Source organism: Pelobates fuscus, chromosome 13 (assembly GCF_036172605.1).
Source record: "Pelobates fuscus isolate aPelFus1 chromosome 13, aPelFus1.pri, whole genome shotgun sequence".
NCBI lineage: Eukaryota > Metazoa > Chordata > Amphibia > Anura > Pelobatidae > Pelobates > Pelobates fuscus.
The window spans coordinates 93,743,328-93,765,800 of NC_086329.1; positions in this window are offsets into that span (position 1 = coordinate 93,743,328).

Genomic DNA, 22,473 nt, shown 5'->3' on the forward strand with positions numbered 1-22,473 from the left:
CTGCAGACGACACCACAACCACCGCAGGCTCCACAACCGCCGTAGTTTAACTGGAGCCGCGCCGTCTTCCTTCCACCCTGGATCGGCTTCTGTCCTCCAGGACCGTGTGGGGAAGACCTCTCCTCCAGGAGAGCGTATCCGGAACAAGCTCTTACAAGAGCTAAGTGATTAAGAGCTCAGGGGAATATGCAGCGCATAGCAATCCCCAGTGTGATATAGCAGTTCCCTCCAATAACGAGACAAGGCTACGTATTGAGGGTCAGAAGAGGTCTGAGGACTGGAACACCCAGCCTGCTTTTTATTAGGATCAGGTACATACAGGACACTCCCAGGGGGAGGATGAAATTGACCAATCACATGCATGGTAACACCCCCACGTCTCCTCCCCTCAGATAAACACATAACCTAATTAAAACATACATTATTTTACCCAAGTTCTGGATGTACCCCAAAAACAGGGGGTACAGCTTTAAATCTGGTATCCCCAAATAGCCCTTGTTCAGGGGAACAGTCTGTCCAAAAATCAGCCCATTCGGATGGATGGTTCGGGAGATACAGGGCTGCAAAGTTTTGACCGACCGCACAGACCAACTAGCCGAAAATAGTTCCATGAGTTTTGGCCTTGCGGTCGGTCTCCGTTCGCACGGTAAAATAGACGAAATTCTTGCCATCCATTCGCATCTTTGTGGTCGCTAGAATCCCCATACTAAGTTAAGTATAACTACCGAACGGCCGGTCGTTCGGTAGTTTCCGTGCGTATTTCTGGATGTCTGGAGGTCTTAGCGGTATTCGCCTGTTTGTGCTTCCGATTTCAGTTCCATGCGTTCACAGGCAAACACCGCTGTTCGCACGCAAGATGGCCGCGAACACGTGGAAAAGTCCCGAAATGGCGGCCACCTATTCAGAGCACAAAGAATTCGCATGAAATCATGCGAACGGCTGTATTCTCCAGTAATGTGATTCTTATGCAATCTATTCGCCTAAATCTCCTGGCTGTTAGGTTATATTAGTAGTCCAAACCTACAGCATAGATAAAGGGAAAAAGACAGTCTAATACAAGTCCATATGCCTGAATACAGGGTTTACAGTGCAATATAGTCCAGGACCATAGTCGCAGGGGAGGAGGCAGGCAAGCAGGCCTCTCCAGGACAAAGTGGCGAAGGGCACTTCGTCACACATCTCCCCTTTGGGGGGAAGACTAACCAGGCACCTGACCTTCTGTCGGTCAGTGCCTCCGTTAGTCGATCCACCAACCCACAATAAACAGATGTCCGAGTGGCCCCCCCACAACATCAAAGTACAGGAACAGCCCACCCACAACACACAGTCACTGCACCTGGGTATTTGGCTGTGGTAATGAGGCCACATGCCGAGGGTACTTGAAGGGCAGAGGCCAACTGCACTCTGCCCAGATGCCAGCTCTTCTGCTGGGGTAGCCTGCAGGACATCAGGCTCTGGACCAGGGACAAAGGTAGGGCAGAGGCCGACTGCGCTCTGTCCAGCTGCCAGCTCTTCCGCTGGGGTACTGAGACCATAATCCGGCTCAGTAGTTAAGGGAACCTGGACGTCAGGAGGGGTTAGCATCGCCTCCGTTAACCCTGGTGCCACGCTAGGAGTTAGCTGGGGAGGGGAATTTGTACTTACCCCCTCCTCTGGGTGTCCCGGTGAGGGTAGTTGGGGATCTGGAAAGGCTGTCCAGCATCCCTGTAGGTCGGGCACAGAGACCACGGTCCCATCTGCGCCGTCTGGAGGATTGGTGTCTCCCCTTGTTGGGGAAAGCTGCCGCTGGGGAGAGGGGGTGCTGTGCTCCTTTCCTGGAAACACAGGCTGCCGCTGGAGAGGGAGACCGCCTGTCTCCACTCCCTTACCATGGTCCTGTTGCTGTAGAGAGGGACCAACTGTCTCTGCTCTCTGTAGGACATACTGCTGCTGGGGGGGAAGAACGGCACCTTCGGCCCCCTGGGGTACACACTGCCGCTGGAGAGGGAGACCGCCTGTCTCCGCTCCCTTACCATGGTCCTGTTGCTGTAGAGAGGGACCAACTGTCTCTGCTCTCTGTAGGACATACTGCTGCTGGGGGGGAAGGACGGCACCTTCGGCCCCCTGGGGTACACACTGCCGCTGGAGAGGGAGACCGCCTGTCTCCACTCCCTTACCATGGTCCTGTTGCTGTAGAGAGGGACCAACTGTCTCTGCTCTCTGTAGGACATACTGCTGCTGGGGGGGAAGGACGGCACCTTCGGCCCCCTGGGGTACACACTGCCGCTGGAGGGGGAGACCGCCTGTCTCCACTCCCTTACCATGGTCCTGTTGCTGTAGAGAGGGACCAACTGTCTCTGCTCTCTGTAGGACACACGGCTGCTGGGGGGGAAGGACGGCCCCTTCGGCCCCCTGTAACTCACGCTGTTGTTGGGGCGCAGGGACGGAATACTTTGCCCTCACTGCCCGATATTCTGCTTCCATCTGCAGATACTCCGCCAGTTCTCTCCTCATTCTTGGTATCATTTCCTCGGTTAGAAGGGGCCCGTAGATAGCCAACCGCCGCTTCAGCATAGCGTCAAACTGTACGTGACTATACCAATAGTCCAGTTTTGCTGGGTGTTCCCAGGATGCTGTTCCTCGCCCTAGGGAAGCCATCCTGTTGTAGCCAGGGGCGCTGCCCAATGGCTAGCGTTGCCCTCAATTGTAACTCCAAACGTTACCCGTGTCTCTGAGCTGCTTCTCCTCGCACTAGGACGCCATCCCACCGCTGCCACCACTGTAACGGAGCTCCGTGTACTCCGACCGAGTACCCTCCGTTGATGGATGCTCCTAGCGCTCTCAGAGGACTCCAAGCACTGCAGACGACACCACAACCACCGCAGGCTCCACAACCGCCGTAGTTTAACTGGAGCCGCGCCGTCTTCCTTCCACCCTGGATCGGCTTCTGTCCTCCAGGACCGTGTGGGGAAGACCTCTCCTCCAGGAGAGCGTATCCGGAACAAGCTCTTACAAGAGCTAAGTGATTAAGAGCTCAGGGGAATATGCAGCGCATAGCAATCCCCAGTGTGATATAGCAGTTCCCTCCAATAACGAGACAAGGCTACGTATTGAGGGTCAGAAGAGGTCTGAGGACTGGAACACCCAGCCTGCTTTTTATTAGGATCAGGTACATACAGGACACTCCCAGGGGGAGGATGAAATTGACCAATCACATGCATGGTAACACCCCCACGTCTCCTCCCCTCAGATAAACACATAACCTAATTAAAACATACATTATTTTACCCAAGTTCTGGATGTACCCCAAAAACAGGGGGTACAGCTTTAAATCTGGTATCCCCAAATAGCCCTTGTTCAGGGGAACAGTCTGTCCAAAAATCAGCCCATTCGGATGGATGGTTCGGGAGATACAGGGCTGCAAAGTTTTGACCGACCGCACAGACCAACTAGCCGAAAATAGTTCCATGAGTTTTGGCCTTGCGGTCGGTCTCCGTTCGCACGGTAAAATAGACGAAATTCTTGCCATCCATTCGCATCTTTGTGGTCGCTAGAATCCCCATACTAAGTTAAGTATAACTACCGAACGGCCGGTCGTTCGGTAGTTTCCGTGCGTATTTCTGGATGTCTGGAGGTCTTAGCGGTATTCGCCTGTTTGTGCTTCCGATTTCAGTTCCATGCGTTCACAGGCAAACACCGCTGTTCGCACGCAAGATGGCCGCGAACACGTGGAAAAGTCCCGAAATGGCGGCCACCTATTCAGAGCACAAAGAATTCGCATGAAATCATGCGAACGGCTGTATTCTCCAGTAATGTGATTCTTATGCAATCTATTCGCCTAAATCTCCTGGCTGTTAGGTTATATTAGTAGTCCAAACCTACAGCATAGATAAAGGGAAAAAGACAGTCTAATACAAGTCCATATGCCTGAATACAGGGTTTACAGTGCAATATAGTCCAGGACCATAGTCGCAGGGGAGGAGGCAGGCAAGCAGGCCTCTCCAGGACAAAGTGGCGAAGGGCACTTCGTCACACTCTCTGTAGGACACACTGCTGCTGGGGGGGAAGGACGGCACCTTCGGCCCCCTGGGGTACACACTGCCGCTGGAGAGGGAGACCGCCTGTCTCCACTCCCTTACCATGGTCCTGTTGCTGTAGAGAGGGACCAACTGTCTCTGCTCTCTGTAGGACACACTGCTGCTGGGGGGGAAGGACGGCACCTTCGGCCCCCTGTAACTCACGCTGTTGTTGGGGCGCAGGGACGGAATACTTTGCCCTCACTGCCCGATATTCTGCTTCCATCTGCAGATACTCCGCCAGTTCTCTCCTCACTCTTGGTACAATTTCCTCTGTTAGGAGGGGCCCGTAGACAGCCAACCGCCGCTTCAGCATAGCGTCAAACTGTACGTGACTATACCAATAGTCCAGTTTTGCTGGGTGTTCCCAGGATGCTGTTCCTCGCCCTAGGGAAGCCATCCTGTTGTAGCCAGGGGCGCTGCCCAATGGCTAGCGTTGCCCTCAATTGTAACTCCAAACGTTACCAGTGTCTCTGAGCTGCTTCTCCTCGCACTAGGACGCCATCCCACCGCTGCCACCAATGTAACGGAGCTCCGTGTACCCCGACCGAGTACCCTCCGTTGATGGATGCTCCTAGCGCTCTCAGAGGACTCCAAGCACTGCAGACGACACCACAACCACCGCAGGCTCCACAACCGCCGTAGCTTAACTGGAGCCGCGCCGTCTTCCTTCCACCCTGGATCGGCTTCTGTCCTCCAGGACCGTGTGGGGAAGACCTCTCCTCCAGGAGAGCGTATCCGGAACAAGCTCTTACAAGAGCTAAGTGATTAAGAGCTCAGGGGAATATGCAGCGCATAGCAATCCCCAGTGTGATATAGCAGTTCCCTCCAATAACGAGACAAGGCTACGTATTGAGGGTCAGAAGAGGTCTGAGGTCTGGAACACCCAGCCTGGCTTTTATTACCATTTTGAAAATACAGGACCACCCACAGGGCGGGACAAAACAACCAATCATACACGTACATCATTAAAACCACTCCCAGTAATTACACACAAAATCCTCCCCTATGTCTGTGATATAATTATGCTACACAAGGGATTAACATAATTATCACAGACAGTAAAAATACAGTTTTTACACAACATTCATAACTCCCAAAATATACATCACATTCGCATAAAAATACATATTCACAATCAATCCATTCAGGGGAACAACATACTCAAAAATCATACGAATTGGACCAGGGGTTCAGAAGTTAGTACAAATGTGCATTTGACCTTCTGGAAGCATGGTTTTACAGGGCCCTCTATCCTGGAGACAATGGGGGGAAGTAATTCAATTATCCAGGACTAGAGGCAGACTCCATTAACCACATGGTTGCAAAACAACATAAAACACTTTAAAATACATAAAGTCACATTTTACACATAACACACAGACATTTCACATATCCCCAGATAGCTGGGATCTGAGCGCACAAAACTACCGAATAGCGCGCAGATCCTATTCACACAGTTCAATTGCCATGGAGCTAAAGTCTTTCCCATAGTCTTTCATTATATGAATAGGCTCCATGGCATAGCCATCTGGGGTATCACCGCTCACACAGGGCCATAGTCATAAGGAAGGAGACTGGCAAATAGGCTTCTCCACAATCCAGGGAAGCAGGGCAATTTCTCATTTAAAGGGCCAGTTACAAATAGCGATTTGTAACACCCTTATTCCCTACTACAACCGCCATTCCCTTACTACAATCCCTAAATCCACTACAGTCCCTCCCCTACTCTCTACAAACCCTCTCCCCCAATTGCAGCCCTTACCTCCCACACTACAGGCCCTTTCCCCACTTGCAGCCATCTCCACACTTCAGTCCCTAAACCTCTACTTCAGTACCTATCCCCCACTACATTTTCTAACCCACTAATTTCAGCCCATTCCCTCCACTACAGCTCCTACCTCTCCACAACAGCTCTTTCAATCAACCAATCAGAGTGTTGTTCAGAGCCAAATTACACAGCGTGGGAAAATTCCAAAGAATTTTCCCACGCTGTGTAAAATGACACAGAGCACTATGACCAATCAGAGTGCTGTGACAGGTAAATGTAGAGACTTACCTGTCAGTCTCTTAATTTACCTGTCAGAGCACTCTGATTGGATAGCTTAAACCAACCAGAGTGCTCTGAGCCTAATTGCAGGGGGGGCAATGCTTTATAAGCCTTCCCCCGCCCTGCAGAGCTCAGTCTGCGCGGTGCCCTCCACGGGTGAAGATGGATGACTTTTTTGTGCTCAGGTTTTTTTTTTTTTTGCAACGTGCAACGGTTATTAAGGATTTTTATTTTGTCTTTTTTGACGCTGAAAAAAGAAGATTTTAGAAAAAAGAAAACATCAAATGGTAAGTTTTTTTTTTTACAGGTACCTAGTTATTGGTCCCTCCTCATTATTTTTAGAGTGAGGGGGTAGGTAGGGGTTAATTAATAGGTCCCCCCTTATTCTAACTTAGGGCCTCCACCCACTGCTCAGGGGTGGGGGCCAGGGGGGAGGACAATAGGTTCCTCCCTTTATTGGTATTTAGGGCCCCCACCCACCGCTCAGGGGTGGGGGCCAGAAGGGGGGGACAACAGATGCCCCCCCTTATTCTAGTATAGGGCCCCCACCCACCGTTTAGGGGTGGGGGCCACAGGGCCGGCGCCACCTGTAAGGCGACCTAGGCAGCCGCCTAGGGCGCCCCTTAGCAGGGGGCGCCGGATCCCTGCACTTGGAGTTCCCGCTGCGGCTCCTCATGCTGCGCCGCTTGAGTGCTTCAGCAAGCCCCAGGCGGCACAGCACTGCTGTGTGGAGGGCAGCCGGGTTTGAGTGACCGGCAGGAGGGAGGCGCAGAGCGCTCCCTCCTGCCGGTCTCTCAATGTAGCGTGGCCGGGCGGCGCGGAACGCGGGACAGGAACCTTTGTTTCCTGTACCCGGCCGCCGGCGGACTGACAGGAAGTGCTCACTCAGTGAGCACTTCCCTTCAGTCCGCCGGCGGCCGGGTACAGGAAACAGAGGTTCCTGTCCCGCGTTCCGCGCCGCCCGGCCACGCTACATAGGCAGGAAGGAGGAGGAAGAGGAGGGGGTGAACCATTAGGGGAGGGGAAGGTGGGGGGGTCAACCATTAGGGGAGGTGGGGGGGTGAACCATTAGGGGAGGGGGTGGTGGGGTGAACCATTAGGGGAGGGGGAGGGGGAGGTGAGGGTGTAAAGTCCATGAGGGGAGGGGAAGGGGGTGCACAGTTTATTAGGGGAAGGGGGGTGTAAAGTCCATGAGGGGAGGGGAGGAGAAGGGGGGTGTAAAGTCCATGAGGGGAGGGGAGGAGAAGGGGGGTGTAAAGTCCATGAGGGGAGGGGAAGGGGGGTGTAAAGTCCATTAGGGGAGGGGAAGGGGGGTGTAAAGTCCATGAGGGGAGGGGAGGGGAAGGGGGGTGTAAAGTCCATTAGGGGAGGGGAGGGGAAGTGTAAAGGGGGGTGTAAAGTCCATTAGGGGAGGGGAGGGGAAGGGGGGTGTAAAGTCCATTAGGGGAGGGGAGGGGAAGGGGGGTGTAAAGTCCATTAGGGGAGGGGAGGGGAAGGGGGGTGTAAAGTCCATTAGGGGAGGGGAGGGGAAGGGGGGTGTAAAGTCCATTAGGGGAGGGGAGGGGAAGGGGGGTGTAAAGTCCATTAGGGGAGGGGAGGGGAAGGGGGGTGTAAAGTCCATTAGGGGAGGGGAGGGGAAGGGGGGTGTAAAGTCCATTAGGGGAGGGGAGGGGAAGGGGGGTGTAAAGTCCATTAGGGGAGGGGAGGGGAAGGGGGGTGTAATGTCCATTAGGGGAGGGGAGGGGAAGGGGGGTGTAATGTCCATTAGGGAAGGGGAGGGGAAGGGGGGTGTAAAGTCCATTAGGGGAGGGGAGGGGAAGGGGGGTGTAAAGTCCATTAGGGGAGGGGAGGGGAAGGGGGGTGTAAAGTTCATGAAGGGAGGGGAAGGGGGGTGTAAAGTCCATTAGGGGAGGGGAGGGGAAGGGGTGTGTAAAGTCCATTAGGGGAGGGGGGTTTTAAGGACCCTTAGGGGAGGGGGGGTGTAAAGTCCATTAGGGGAGGTATTTATCACGTATAAATAAAATTGCATTTATTACAGAGTAGAAATAAAATGGTATTTATCACGGAGTAGAAATAAAATGGCATTTATTACAGAGTAGAAATATAATGGCATCAGGACCATCAAGGGAGGGGGGGTAAGGACCCTTAGAGGAGGGGAGGGCGGGTAAGGACCCTTAGGGGAGGAGGGGTGTAAAGTCCATTAAGGACCATTAAGGGAGGGGGGGTGTAAAGTCCATTAGGGGAGGGGGGGGGTAAGGACCACTAAGGGGTTTGGGAGAGGGAGGACCACTAAGGGGGGGAAGGACCACCAAAGGTGGACCACTAAGGAGAGGGGAGGAGGGTAAGGACCACTAAGGGGGGGAGGGTAATGACCACTGAGGGGGGGAGATTACCACTAAGGGGGTGGGGGGAGGAGGGGAAGGTCTACTAAGGGGTTTGGGAGAGGGAGGACCACTAAGGGGAGGGATGGAGGACCACTAGGGGGGAGTGAGAAGACCACCAAGGGGGGACTGCAGAAGGACAGGGGGCCAAGGGAGAGCACTAAGGGACAGAAGGGGAGAACACGGAGGGACAGGAGGGACACACACTGCATTCAATTGTGGTGGAATCTCGGTAGAAATAAATTTAGTAGGCCGAGATTACCACGTGGCATGTGTACGTGCATATACTGACGTATCGGTCGGTTGGTTGCACGAGGCAAGATACGATCAGTAGTGTACGGAGCATGTGCGAGAATACAGGATGTAGTATTCCCCTCCTCCATTGTGCTGGACAGGCCATGCGGTCAAGCAGGAAGTTAATTCTTATTTGTTTTGATTGGTTAAGAGAATGTGCGGGTGGAGCTTAATATGGGAGGAGTTATGTGCCTATATAAGTTGTTATGGTACTTTTTAGCAGTAAACCAAAATGTTTAAATGTCTAACTGTTCCTGTCCAAATTAAGAAAATTTAATTGCGTATATACGCTGAAGTAATTAAGTCTGACACACGGAGTTCAGGTTAAAATAACTTCGAGAAAATTTATTGGCAAGTGAAGAAAAGCGGGCGCGCATGCCCTTTTAAGAGGCATTTTGCGTCATCATTGATTATCAGAATATCAGTAAATACACATCATTAATTGGATTAATTGTTAAGTGTCTGAATTAGTGGCCACCTATCAATATAATTAATTGGCTCAAAAACTAAGTGGTTAGCTATGTGTCCACCCACCGAGAGGTGGTATTGTTTGGACACGGGTGGGGACAAGGGGCTCAAGCGCCATTTCCCTTAGCATGAGGTTTACTCGGTGGAAAGGGGGGCTTGAGCGTCAATTTACATTGTCATGATGTCAGGTCTGTGGTCAGGTGCAAAGTCTCTTATGAATAGAACATTTCATTACTACAGTGTTCTCATGGCCTTCAATTTATACTATGTTGCGAGTTAGGGGAAATTCAGCAGTTCCTGAGTTAGTCATGTCTTTATAGAAAATACAGTCTTTGTCCATTGTGTTAGATGTGCTGGGAAATTCTGTCATGTAATGTAGTTTTAAAATGAAGAAGTCAGGTTATGAGGACAAAATGGAGGATTTGTCACAGTATGAAGTTAAAATGGAGTTAGTGCAATGATTTAATACAAGTTCAATAAAGATTTTTAATAATTCTACATCAGTCCCCCCTATGAAATGTTAGATTCTAAGAGATAAAACTTTATTTGTTAGTACCAGAAGACGTGTTAACCCAAAGGCACAGAAACCCCGTGGCCGCTAGCTAGGTGTTAATGCAAAGTGCAAGTCTGTCCCTAGATCTGACCCTAATAGGCTAACTCATCGTCAGCATGGCTCTCGAACACTTCACTCCCATGGGTGGCCCATGATGGCTTGCCCACCACTTCTCCACACGGGGTCTTTACCATTCACTGACAGATGCTGTCCCTAAGCTGGTCCCTTCCTAGAATTCTCGCACTTTATCAACAAAAGGGATAGTTTGCAGCGGTAAACAGGGTGAGTTGAGATCTTGGAAATCTTGGTCATCAACTTCGAGATGTGTGAAAGTGGGTGCCGCTTGGTCAACAGTCTTCATGAGGGATTTTCTCAGACAAGGGAGGACACAACAAAAGAGAAGAGCAAAGATAAAAAGAAAAATTAGTATTGCCATACCAATATGCATTAAAGCTTTTTGCCATCCTGTCATCCAACCAAACCATCTTTCCCAGGGATCTTTTATCCCAGAATTCCTTTTTAACTCTTCAGAAAGGTCATTTAATTTTTCTATGGCTATTGTAACTTTACCATTAGGGCCTGTGTTTTCTGGGATGTAGGTACAACATGTCATGGTGTCGGGCAAAATTTTACATACCCCTCCTTTTTCGGCTAAGATCATATCTAAGGCCATTCTATTCTGGAAGGCCATTTGGGATGTGGCCTGCAACTGTTCGGCCAATCCCTGGAGGGCATCTCTGGTATAATTGACAAAGCGCTGTTGGTTATAATATATATAATTTATCCAATTTAAATTCTTGTTTGTGGTAACTATGGCAAAAAGTGATTCAAATCCTGCAGCAACTTCATCTCTTGCTTTAAATTCATTGGGCACCCCCCTAGGCACCCCAATGGCATCAATATAAACATGAGGATCGAAACTTCCCTTCACTGGGGCTTCGCGCTTAACCTTAGTGTGTCTGGACTCATGGGTGTTGAGGTGTGTGTCAGAGATGATGTGTATGGGCATAATGGCTTTAGCCAAAGTACACTCCCCCCACCACTCCTTGTCCATTCTGGATCTTAGCTGTAAATCCCCACACAACCAGTAAATATCCCCCAATGACCTAGTGTGAAACTGCAACAAGTTCATGGAGACATTTCTGTAGGTAGCACAATACCCCTTAGAGAAGTTACCCAAGAATTTACCAATTCCATCATAATTAGCATAACAAGTGTAATTACCTTTATATACTGTAATACCATCTGGGGGTTTGACATCCTTGGTTAGGAGAGGATACCTCTTTTGTCCATGCTTTACATATGGACCTGTTGAAATCGTAGTGATAGGCAAAAAGGCTCAAAACACATTCTTCTATGTCTATTGGCAGGGTTAAAGGCACAGTGCCCAGGTGAGGCCGGGCACCGCCACACACATAGCATGCAGTCTTATTATGCTTATTAGCATTATATTTCATCCATTCTAACCATAGATTAACATCATTAAAACCTGTTTCAGCGGCCATGGTATCTTCAAAGGTGGGGTTAGCAATGGCCATCATGTCTTGAAAGGTCTGGATGTGTGGTTTTAATGGGTTAGGGACCATATGAGTGGCCCCTTGCCACTCAGAAGAGTTGCACATATCTTTGAGGTAGAAATGCCCTAACTTGTGGTAGGAACCCTTTTTCCAATACATTCCCATCACATATTGGTCTGCATCTGTTGGACTTGGATGCTCAATATTAAGGATTAATTTTATTGGTGTACCCCCCCCAGGCTTTCTCAAAGTCATTCTCTGGAGGAGGGATCTACCATGATCATCTACTTTAGATAAGGCACTTTTCGGTTTGTAACCCCAGGCAGGCCCGGCATTCCATCCCGCCGCCCCCCAATGGTCACAATTGTGCCCCCATTGTTTGTCCACTACACAAACATATGGGTCTTTTGAATGGGGAATATCTCTATAGATATTTTGAATTTGTGAGGTAGGGAACGGGCATTCTACAATATCACAATAATCAAAGGTATAGGTAGCCACATGGGTACATGATGAATTATACCAGAAGGTGTACCCACTAACATCCTTAGTAATGGCTACCTGTTGGGCCTTGATTGAACTGATTAAGGGGATTATGTACCAGAGGTACATGCTTGTGCGGTATCTGCTTCCTCTGGGGCAGGAGACTTCTTGCAGTGGGAAGCGTGGATCCAATTTGGCCTGCCGGCCACTTTGACGGAGGTTGCGGTGATCAGGAGAACTTGGAATGGACCGTCAAATCTTGGTTCCAGGGTATTTTTCCGCACAAATTTCTTAACCAGAACCCAATCTCCGGGAAGCAGGCTGTGGGTACCTGTATCCAAATCGGGATCTGGAATTGAAGAGAAAACTTGGGCATGTATTTTGTTTAAGGCACTTGCAAGTTCATTTACATAGTCTACTAAAACATCTGATTGGAGCTGTAACTGTTGCGGAAAATAACAACCTAGTCTGGGTGCTGTCCCAAATAGAATCTCATATGGGGATAGTGAGTGCTTCCCTCTAGGTGTGTGCCTAACGCTGAATAAAGCTATTGACAGGCTTTCTGGCCAGGGCATCTTTGTTTCTTGTGACATTTTTAACGTTCTGGCTTTTAAAGTGCCATTCATGCGCTCTACTTTACCACTACTTTGTGGGTGGTAAGGGGTGTGGAAGGCTAGGGTCACCCCTAGAGCAGTCCAAATTTCTTTAGTCACTGTTGCTGTAAAGGCTGGGCCTTGATCACTTTCAATGACTTCTGGAAGTCCGAATCTACATACAATATCTGTAAGTAGGCGTTTTGCGGTTGTTTTTGCAGTGATATTGGCCACTGGGTAAGCTTCTGGCCAGCCTGAGAACATATCCACTATTACTAGTGCATATTCATGGGGCCCACTCTTGGGCATTTGGATGTGGTCAATTTGAATTCTCTGGAATGGGTACATGGGCTTTGCCAGGTGTTTTGAAGGCACTTTGATTGGTTTTCCTGGATTGCATTTTGCACAAATGACACAGGCCCTACAGAAGCTGTTGATCAATGTTGTGATTCCAGGTGCTTCATAATACTTTTGTATGAGGGCGGCCATTAAGTCTTTTGACAAATGTGCAGGTCCATGTGCCCATTGGACAACTGCTGGGTATAAATTTCTCGGAAGGCAGAATTTGAAGTTGTTGTAGTATATCCCATCCTTTAGGATAGCTCCTTTACTCTTCCATTTCTGGATTTCTTCAGGGGTAATTGCAGCTTGCTGTTCTCGCAGAATTCTTAAATCAGTAGGAAGAGTTTGTAGAGCAAAAATAGGGACTTCTTCTTCTTCTTGTCCGGACACTTCTTCATCCACTTCCTGCAAATCTCTGGCTGCTTGCTTAGCGGCCTGGTCAGCCAAATGGTTGCCCTTTGCTTCATCTGTGTCCAACTTCCCATGTGCCTTTACTTTCAGAACGGCCACCTCTTCAGGGAGTAGGAGGGCATCCATTAGTTCCTTGATTGCAGAGCTGTGTTTGACTGGTGTACCGGCGGTGGTAAGAAATCCTCTTGTCTTCCAAATGAGTCCGAAGTCATGTGCCACACCCAGAGCATATCTTGAATCTGTATAGATGTTGGCACGTTTTCCTTCGGAAATTTTGCATGCTGAAGTCAGGGCTTGTAATTCAGCTTCTTGCGCAGACATTGCTGGCGGTAAAGATGATGATTTGATAACTTCATCTGTTGTGGTTACGGCATATCCTGTGTGGTATTTTCCTTCTTCATCAGCATATCTTGAACCGTCCACAAACAGGGTAAAATCTGGATCTGGTAATGGATTCTCATGCACAGTTGGTAAGTGCACTGTCTCCATTTTCATCTGTTCAAAACAGTCATGAGGTGTTTCTGGGTCATAATCATTCACTATGACCAGATCTTGGAACTCCTTTTCCAGGAAATGGCGTGGCCATGCTTCCAGAAGGTCAGTTGTTGGGTATTTGGCAATACCATTTTCCTGTAGCTGTGTTTCATCCATGGTGGCCCATAACTTTGCCATGGGCCCAAGATCATTCCATGACCTAGTTTTCAACTTGGTAACAGGAATATGTGGGATAGCAGTATCCCAATGACGGTACAGGTAATTGAGTTCTGGAGGTAATTGAATCAGAACCATGCTATTGCCTTCAGAGTCACAATAGAAATCTTGAGCAGTGAGCTTCACATCAATCCAGTGGTAAAGCTCATCTTCATAGCAAGGTTCAGGAGTAATGTTCGGCTTGTACCACATGGTACAGAAGGCGTAATCCGGGCCTTCACAAAGAGGTGTCTCATCTTCGTAAAATGTCAAATGTGGATGCATAACTTTCTTGATACATCCACAGAGCAGATAGATGTAGGTCTCATCCGTGATAAATCCATAGTAGATACCCCCCTCAGGGAGTGGAAGAAGAGTGGATGGATTAAGCACTTGACATCTTTGTATAGAAATGTTGTCAGGTAAAAGAAGATGACATTGCAGACGCAGGTGTCTAGCAGGAGACACGTGCTTGAGCTGGACTTGGTTGATAATGGCAGAGATGTCATGAGGGGCCAAAACAACCAGGGGGTGGCCAAGGACCAGGTCTGAAGTTCTTTCTATGAGTTCTCTCGCAGCAAAAACAGCCCTAAGGCATGAAGGAGTCCCTCTGGCCACAATGTCCAGTTGACATGAGAAATATCCAATAGGCCTCTGGCGGCCTCTTAAGTCATTAGTTTGGGTAAGAACTCCTGTAGCATGGCCTTGTCTTTCAGAGACAAACAATTTGAAAGGTTTGGTATAGTCTGGTAGGCCCAAGGCAGGAGCAGAAGCAATTGCACGTTTAAGAGATTTGAAGTTGTCCAGAGCTTCATTGGTCAGGCAGAATGGGTCTGACTTGAGTGCATCATAAAGGGGTTGCATAAGCAGAGAGGCTTCTGGGATCCATGCTCTGCAGTAGGAAATGAGGCCTAAGAAGGCATGAAGAGATTTTGAAGTCCTTGGAGGTGGGATATCCAGTACTGCTCTTACCCGGTCCCGAGTAAGATGTCTGGTACCTTGAGATAGGCAATGTCCAAGGAAAATTACTGAAGGTTGGCAGAATTGCAGCTTGATAAGCGAAGCTTTGCATCCTTGTTCTGCCAAATAGCAAAGGAGACTAATTGAACACTTTTCAGTAGTGGGTATATCATCTCCACAGAGTAGTAAATCATCCACGTACTGGAGCAGAACAACTTCTGGGTGTTCAGCTTGCCATGGGTCAAGGATGGTGCCCATGGCTCTTGCAAATTGACTTGGAGAATTTTGTGCCCCTTGGGGCATGACAGTCCAGGTATACTGTTGCATTTCATGCGTGAAAGCAAACAGGTATTGACAGGATGGGTCCAGTGGGACACTGAAAAAGGCATTAGCCAGGTCAACGACTGTGAAATACTTTGCAGATGGTGGGACTCCAGAGAGCAGAGTGTGAGGATTTGGTACAAGAGGGGTGTCCAGGACAGTAGCTTCATTGACGGCACGGAGGTCCTGGACCATCCTGTACTTCTCTGGCTCACCTTTTGGAGTTTTCTTCTTCACAGGAAATAATGGAGTATTACACTCTGATTTGCATCTCACTAGCACCCTTCTCCAAGAGTGCTTTGATTTGGATAGAAATGGCTGCAGCCTGTGCTGGTTTTAAAGGATATTGTGGTTTTTTTGGTAACTTAGCTCCTGGAATAAGCTTTACCACCACAGGTGGGACATTTAGGTGACCTATGTCTTCTGGGCCTGAGGACCATAATTTAGCAGGCACCTGTGTTTTTAACACGTCTGGGAAATTGGACCTTGGTTCTGCTGGCTCCCCACGGGGACCTTCTAAATGCAGCATCAGAGGTAGGGAGCACAAGGCTGAGGTGTCTGATTCAGATAGAGGTGTAGACATTTCTACTTGTCCATCTGGAGTGAAGGTGATAGATGCCTGCAGGTGTGAGAGGACATCAGCGCCTAACAGGTTAATTGGGCATGTGGAGGATACCACAAAGCGAGCAAGCAGGCTAGAGCCAACTCGTAGGGGAGTTGTTAAAGGGCTGTGTCTTGGCTGGCCATCCACTCCAACACAAGAGACATCAATATTTGACAGAAAAGATGGGTCTGGCAGGTCTTGTTCTCGCAGAACACTACGGGCTGCACCTGTGTCAACAAGAAATGTGGTTGGTTAGCCCTCAATGGGTAGAGTCACTGTAGCAAGTGGCCCCCCCTTATCCCCTGTAGACACTGCCATTACAGGGGTTAATGACACAGGCTTGCCAATTTCCTATTCATCTGGTTCCTCAACTATTGGAACGGTTTTAGTGGCTTTGGGAGCCGGGGCAGGCTTAGGCAGTCTCTTAGGATCTCTCTTGAGGGGTTCAGGGCAATCACTTCTAAAGTGTCCCTTGGCCCCGCAATTAAAACAATGTCCATCCTCAGGTTTGGTGCCTTTTGGGACAGGGGTGGAGCGGGACACCATGAGAGGAGCTGAGGTGGGTCTTCTTGGGGTCTGGGCAGATTCCAGACCTCTAGCAACTAAAAGTAAAGTATCCAGAGGGACAACCTTATATTCAGGGCGTGCAGCAATGATTCCCTTGCGTATGGAATCTTTAACACCTTGGACAAATGCACCGGACAGCATTTGTGAATGGATCTTGTCAGTAAGATCAAACCCCAAATCTGTAAACATTTGATACAGTCTTGCATGAAACCTTTCCACTGATTCTCCTTTATCTTGTATAACATCAGTAAGGCCAGCTGCCTGATCTGCAAGTTTGTCCTTAGCCCATTCTCTTAATTGGTTGCAAAAAGTTACCCCGGAGGGGTAATCAACATCACTGGAGAGCAGATCTGTACTGAGGTGGCGGGCCATGCTGGGCCAATATGTATCCCCTGCTTTAATAGCACAAATGCTCAGTAAATCACGCCATGCGGCGGAATAAGTCTTTTGGATTTGGACTATCCCTCGGTAAAAAGGCATAGGCTGCTTTTCTGGGTCGGGGAGTGATTTCATTAAAGCACTAGCTTGAGTGGGGTTAAAGGCAACATATTTAGGAGGGGCCCGTTCTCCCCGACCCTTGTGTCCGAAGGGATCATCGATAGAACGATGAGCTGAAGCTCCCACAGCTTCCAATGAGTCCTGGGATACCCTGTCATCCTCTTCCTCATCTATTTCTACGATCTGGGCCCTCCTGCGTGAGGGGCCCGCTTGAGGTGTCAGGACCGGGGGGTGAGAGGGAGTCCCAGATGCGGGGGTGGCTTGCGGGTCATAGTCTTGGGATAAGTAGTCGCCGGGAAGTACCGGCATCAGGGGTGCTGAATGACTGGGGGCCGCCATATTGGGGGCGTGAAAGGAAGCTGCATTGGGGTTAAGGGAAGAAGTGGCGGCCATGTTGGATGTGGGCACATCCGGGGCAGACTGTGCCGTACTGGGCATGACCGGAACCTGGGGAGTGGCTTGGGGAAGGGGGTATGGATAGTTTGGATAGGGCAGGGCCATGGGATACGGGAAAGGGTATGGCCAGGCTGGGGAGGGCAGGAGAGTTGGGTGGGGATTTGGGAAGGAGGTGGGATATTGGGCCGGGGTGGAGGCGGTTACGGGAGAGGACGGAGAGGGATTGGTAGGGGTGGGTGCCGAAGGAGGAGCCGGAGCAAGGGAGGAGGGGGTAGTTAGCTGGGCGGATGCAGATGGGAGGGAATTATCAACAGAGAGAGAATGCAGGGAAGAAATGGCAGATGAAATGTTAGGATTAGGTACAGGAGGTAGCGTAGGGATGGATGAGGATGATGGGAATGTTAGAGACGGGGAAGGGGAAAAGAAAGATCCATCAGAATTCAGGACCGGGCAGACAGGGGAGGTGATGGGATGGGCATCGGGAGGATTGGGAGTGGGGAACATAGTCAGCTGGCTATCACCTATTGCTGACTGAACCTTGGGAATAGACATCCCCTGGGCGCCATTTTGGGGCGCTGGCTGAGGGAATGCCCCAGCAACACAATAATTATGATACACAAACAATTTCACACCTTTGTGATTTATTTCTTCCTCAACCCAACCTTCCTGCTGAATAGCCTTCGCTACTCTGTACCATGCTTCAGCAGTCTTTAATAAATCGTTATCTGTGAGCTTGCCTTTCTTCTCTGTCAGTAATCTACGCCAGCTTTCTGGTTGTAATCTACCACATGAAGGCACAGCAATTTTACACACTTTAGCAATTCTTTCAACACCTTTAACCATTTCCTCTCCCTCTCTGTCTTCAACTAAATCACATGCGAGCCAGCCCCTACCGGGCTCACTCAACTCCTGCCCCATATTCCCCCTACACCAGCGTCCTAGATATAGGGAAAGACAAGGAAAGCTGAACAGGAACGTCTACAATGCTCGACTGCCACCTGAGGATTGTGGGCCCCCCTCAAGTGCCTCTTCCCAAAACGTAGACTAGTCACTGAATCCGCCTACCCGGGGTGGTAGACACGGATTGGAGCGAGGTGAGAAGTGTGTGACCAATCACTTCTCTATCAAGAGAAATAGGAGTGGATAGAATAACAGTACAGGAAGTGTAGAAAAGGTAGAAAGGTAAGGAGAAATCCTTAGAGACAGACACAGGAGTTTGAATGACTCCTAGTTAAACAAACAAGACAACAATACAATTGAAATACAGTGCATGCATCACAGTTCAAATAAAATCAACAGTAATTCCTTTCCTTTACTCGTGTGACCTAAGTCACCTCCCTCAACCTCGTAGTGTCCCCGCTCGGAGAACGACTTCCTCAAGTCTCACTACCATCGGCCACAGGAAACAGCAATCCTCTCCGACCCGAATCCTGTCTAGTCTCCCTCGTTACAGCAGTCCACAAGAATGTGGCCACCTCTATCCTCACTCCCGTAGTGCCCCTATAAAATCCCACTTATAAGTCTCACTACTACGTGGTGCTGGAGACAAGCAATGCCTGCTTGAATCCGCCCGCCACAAATAAAAGAAAATTGGAATTCCACCAGCCTCAGCGCTCGAAGCTGTGGGTTACCACCTCTCTGCAAGCAGAGTTACGTGCACAATGGAGCTAGCTAGGCTGTCAAAGTGACACAAGAAGGATCACAGGAAATTATGAGTCTACACAAAATCCACAGTTCCAACACTCCTCTTTTTCCTTACAGCCACAGCCACGAGGCTCCTAAAAGAGGTAAACAGGCAAAGAAGACCCCCAGGAAACTTCCACAGGTCAACCCCCCTTTTTCCTTACAGCCACAGCCACGTGGCTCCTAAAAGGGGTAAAACAGGCAACAGGACTCCAGGCAAATCCCCCGGGTCCACCCCCCCCCTTTATCCCAAAAAGGGGTAAACAAACAAACACTCAAACAGAAGACCCAGGCAAATCCCCTCAGGTCCACCCCCCTTTATCCCAAAAAGGGGAAAACAGGCAAAACAGAGAACCCCAGGCAAAACCCCCGCAGGTCCACCCCCCTTTATCTCAAAAAGGGGAAAACAGGCAAAACAATTCAAACACACCCAGGCAACAGACTAAATGCAGGTAAACAAGTGAGTAACGAGACACCGGGCAATATTTTACCTGTCTTTGATGTCCTCCCGGGAAGCAGTCACAGACACGTGGACGGGTCAATCAAAGGGGCCGGAACATACCGGTGGCTCTGCAGAAGTCTCTACCGTGTACCTGGAGGTGATCAGTCTCCTTTCCTTCCCCCTGGATTCCTCCGTCCAACAGCGTCTTCCTTAGGACGGCTCACCGGCCAAACATAGCCCGGTGCCCCACGTTGGGCGCCAAAGTTGTTATGGTACTTTTTAGCAGTAAACCAAAATGTTTAAATGTCTATCTGTTCCTGTCCAAATTAAGAAAATTGAATTGCGTATATACGCTGAAGTAATTAAGTTTGACACACGGAGTTCAGGTTAAAATAACTTCGAGAAAATTTATTGGCAAGTGAAGAAAAGCGGGCGCGCATGCCCTTTTAAGAGGCATTTTGCGTCATCATTGATTATCAGAATATCAGTAAATACACATCATTAATTGGATTAATTGTTAAGTGTCTGAATTAGTGGCCACCTATCAATATAATTAATTGGCTCAAAAACTAAGTGGTTAGCTATGTGTCCACCCACCGAGAGGTGGTATTGTTTGGACACGGGTGGGGACAAGGGGCTCAAGCGCCATTTCCCTTAGCATGAGGTTTACTCGGTGGAAAGGGGGGCTTGAGCGTCAATTTACATTGTCATGATGTCAGGTCTGTGGTCAGGTGCAAAGTCTCTTATGAATAGAACATTTCATTACTACAGTGTTCTCATGGCCTTCAATTTATACTATGTTGCGAGTTAGGGGAAATTCAGCAGTTCCTGAGTTAGTCATGTCTTTATAGAAAATACAGTCTTTGTCCATTGTGTTAGATGTGCTGGGAAATTCTGTCATGTAATGTAGTTTTAAAATGAAGAAGTCAGGTTATGAGGACAAAATGGAGGATTTGTCACAGTATGAAGTTAAAATGGAGTTAGTGCAATGATTTAATACAAGTTCAATAAAGATTTTTAATAATTCTACATCATAAGGAGCCTGCACTATTGTCCGGGGCTCAGAACTTGTTGTATTTTGGTGACATTAGTCCCTCTGAGTCCCGATCAGTGAACCGAATAAAGAATCTCTTCCTTCCTGAAGAAACCTGTGTCCATCTCTCTGTGCTTGGCTTCCGTCAGTTTCTCCGGTATCATTTGGTGCATTGACCGGGAAGCTCATCGTTCAACGGTAGCTGAGAAGCAGAGGCGTGAGACGGTCTATCTTTGCCCACATTCTCTACGGCTGCACCCCTGAACTTCTGCGTGGACCTCCCTTCGTCTCGGCGCCACTGGTCTGTTGTCCAGGAGCTCATCGGCCTCTACGTAGTATGTGCTGGGGTGTCCCCGTCGATGAGTGTGAACTCAGGTTCAGGAACGAGGAGGTAAGACGACCGCTGTTTTAGACGGCGGACCCACTAGTGGTATACCGATTGTGCGGTAGGCCCATAAGGGGTTAATCTGTGTATGGAATCTGCCCCCTCTGTCGGAGGGAAGGAGCGAAGGCGCACCGCTCAATCGAACGCTCTTTAGTAAGACCGTTTGATTTGGTTTGGAGTCAGGCGGGGTTCTGTGTAAATAGCCCTAGCCGGACACCGGTGTCTTGTCTAGACTAGCGTTCTAGGGTGTACAATTTGTTCGCTAGGTCGGAGGGACCGGGAGACTAAGCGGCGTCTGTGTAAATTCGGTCCACTAGCTCTCAACCTATCTTGGCTAAGTGGGAAGGCGTGTAAATTTGGAACCCACTAGACTATTGATAGAGTAGAAAGACTAAAAGGGTTCTGTTGTAAATTCCGCCCTCTAGTTCGCTATATGTGGTGCTTGGGCAGTGTGGCTAACCAAAACGGATGTAGATAGTTTTAGGTAGTCCATCAAGGTACTGGCCAATAGATTAGTTGGGATTGTATATGTGTTAAAGATTGTTTAGTAGCGTGTATATCTTGCTAGATAGCGTGAGCTCTGCCGTCTAGCGAGAGTGTTAATAGTGTGTTGCTGTATTATAGTGCACGGTACCATAACCCTGTATATTTACTCACACTGTATATAAGGACTAATAATTGTCGTCTATTGCATGTCTAACACCATAACCACTAATAATTGTATTGTGACCTTAAATTGTACTTTGACCTATGCTAACCGTACTGTAACTGCTGTTTGTAAAGACGATGTTACTGGGGTGTGTTATAGACGGGTAATTCATATATAGGGAATTATAGCGTGGGTGACGGTATAGTTTCGCCAAAGGGCATAATATCGATTACTTAGTGACTGGTGTAACAGCTGTGTGTGTACGGGAATTCCCTGAGTGTTTTTATTGTGTTATTGTGTACGTTTCACTTGGTAACTGTACCACGTGGTGCTGTTGCCGAAGAAACGGGTGTGACTGTTGAATAGAGTGTGTGTATAGCATTCGTTGTCAACGTCGCTCCATTGATAAGTATGGGCGCGTCGGAGTCGACGATTTTGGATCCCTTAGGATGTATGGTAAAGAATTTTAAAAAGGGATTTACAGTATGTGATTTTGGGGTTAAAATGTCTCCTGCACGTTTGATCACTTTGTGCACTAGGGAATGGCCTACTTTGGTTGCCGCATGGCCGCCACGTGGCAGTTTAGATCCAAATCTGGTACAGCGTGTACACGTGGCTGTATCAGGTAGGCCTGAACTTTACGGACAGTTTCCATACATTGATTGTTGGAGGCAGGCCGTAAACGACTTGCCAAGATGGGTCCGAATATGCCACGAGGAGCAATGTCGCCTCATGGTGGCCAGGACTTGTTTGTCCACTAGGACCACGGTTAAGCCCATTTTGGACACGCCCCCTGAGTCCGAGATCCCTATGCCGCCCCCTCATTTCTCTGCAAGGGGAAGTGATACAAGTACAGGAAGTTCTACACCCCCTCCCCCGTTGTCCCCATCTACTTCCTCCTCCAGCTCAGAATTTATCCCACCCGTTACTAAACCTCCCCTTCCGGTACCAACCCCCGTTAAACCCATATATCCTGATTTGGCGCCAATTCAAGCTTCCGGTCAGGCTTCCTCTAGCCCGGCTCAGAATATTCTATTCACCGACCTTCCCCACAATCAAGCTTCTACATGCCTTACTACCCCTCGACCGGAACCCCTA